This window comes from Podarcis raffonei, chromosome 1 (genome assembly GCF_027172205.1).
Source record: "Podarcis raffonei isolate rPodRaf1 chromosome 1, rPodRaf1.pri, whole genome shotgun sequence".
NCBI lineage: Eukaryota > Metazoa > Chordata > Lepidosauria > Squamata > Lacertidae > Podarcis > Podarcis raffonei.
The window spans coordinates 12,112,362-12,114,459 of record NC_070602.1 but is presented as its reverse complement, the minus strand read 5'-3'; the positions used below and the strand labels follow the sequence as shown (position 1 = coordinate 12,114,459).

At 42.9% G+C, this 2,098-nt stretch overlaps 1 non-coding gene across 1 annotated transcript; it reads left to right on the top strand.

Moving 5' to 3' along the window:
• The first annotated feature begins 201 nt into the window (after nt 1-201).
• Nucleotides 202-274, top strand: TRNAI-GAU (transfer RNA isoleucine (anticodon GAU)). The gene has a single exon. It is a non-coding gene; the product is annotated as a tRNA-Ile (tRNA).
• Nucleotides 275-2,098: the final 1,824 nt, after the last annotated feature.

Genomic DNA, 2,098 nt, shown 5'->3' with positions numbered 1-2,098 from the left:
GTGTGTGTTGGTCTTGCTTTTGTTGCACCATAGTGCTGGTGTGCCCTTCCAGGCGGCAATGACCTGGTGATGCTGGAGAACAGTTAATAAAAAACTTGCCTGCCATTCTCACTGGCAGCGGCGATTGCAGCCCAGTGCGGCCATTGGAAGTTGGGGTGGAGTGGGATTTCCCAGTGTGTCTGACAAAGAACATCATTTCCTGCATAGCTCAGTTGGTTAGAGCCTGGTGCTGATAACGCCAAGGTTGCAGGTTCGATCCCTGCATGGGGCAGCTGCATATTCCTGCATTGCAGGGGGTTGGACTAGATGATCCTCAGGGTCCCTTCCAACGCTACAGTGCTATGATTCTACAGTGGTGCCCCGCAAGACGAATGCCTCGCAAGACGAAAAACCCGCTAGACGAAAGGGTTTTCCGTTTTTGAGCTTCTTCGCAAGACGAATTTCCCTATGGGCTTGCTCCGCAAGACGAAAACGGCTTGCGAGTCTTGCGATTTTTTCCGCTTCCCCCCCTTTTTCTAAGCCGCTAAGCCGCTAATAGCTAAGCCGCTAGACGAAGAGACTTGCGGAACGGATTGTTTTCGTCTTGCGAGGCACCACTGTATCAGCAAAGGACTAGCTCCTAACTTAATATAAACAGAGTGTGTTTTATTAACACCGTTTCATACAGAGGGCTTACTTATTGAGATAATTATTGTGGGACAGAACACAAATTTAAATAAGGATTTCTACGCATTTTTTTTTAAAAAAATATAGATTAATAGACTGATCCATCCATCTCAACTTTTACAGCCTGTTCATTCAGCTTCTTTTTTTATTGCATTCTAGAAAGAAGCGAAGACCATTACATTTGCTGTTGCTGCTTTTGCTTGTTCTGCGAATGTTTTCTATTTTTATTCCTTTTTAAAAATCAGCTGCAATTTTAATTATTTTTATTTGATAATTTTTCTGGCCTCACTTCAGGAAAGTCAGCTGGAACAACAACAACAACAACAACAGCAACAACACTTTTGTTATTTGATTCCCACCCATCTGGCTGGGTTGCCCCAGCCACTCTGTGCGACTTCCAACACATAAAAACATAATAAAATGTCAAATATTTTTAAAGAAAACTTCCTGGATCCTTCCCAGAAAGCACCCAGGAACCTTCACAAATATATGGATAAATAAATGATACAAAACTCTCCACCATTGAATCTGGGACCCATTATTCACAATGGCTCATCAACATCCATTGCGTTTTCTGAATCTGAAATTTCTGCAAGCAGGAATGGGAAGTTGTAGCTTTGAGCCATATTTGCTTAAGAATGGAAAGTTTGTTCATCGAGGACATGGGGTAGTAGCTACAAGCGGGAGCTGCGTGTCCCACATGGATGTTAGTGGCAATTATTATGTAAACTATTGTGAAATGTTTGCAAGGGAGCTTGTTTTGTTAGCCAAGTGCTAATTGGACCATCTCCTTGAGTCTTCCAGCCTCTGCTCATACTTGCCTAGAGAGGGGAACCAGAATGGAATGGGGAACGACTCCACCTTAATTCCGTTTCAGTTATGTAATGGGCCAGTACATTAAAAAACGTATATGGGACTTTTCCTTCCATAAAATAGGTTTAGCCAAGTAGAACAAACAGAAAGACAGGAGGGTTGCTCCTTTGTCCAAATGAACAAGGGAATTCCACCTGCGTTAACCACAGTGCGAGGTCCTGTCAAACCAGATTCCGCCCTTGCCTCCATTCCCAAACCGGTGAGAGGTTAGATTTGCCAGCAAAGTCACTTAATTATTGCAAGCATAATTTAAGAAAAGTCTAGATAACACTTTACTGAGCAAAACTGAACACATACAGCCTAAAATCTAACAAGAAAGGGACAGAGAGGTTTTGTCTTTCTTAGGTCAGGTATTGTACATATCAGGGAGACATTCAATTAGCACATACAGAGGGAAAACTCCCTCAGAACTGTACAGCTAATCAGAGCGCATTCCACCTCAGTGAGGATCATGCTACTGTTTGGCTGCTAAGCAACACCTCCAACCTTTGGTTAACTGGATTGCAGACAACAGAATTAACCCTTAAGTTACACATGGGATGATCTCTTTTGTTGAACT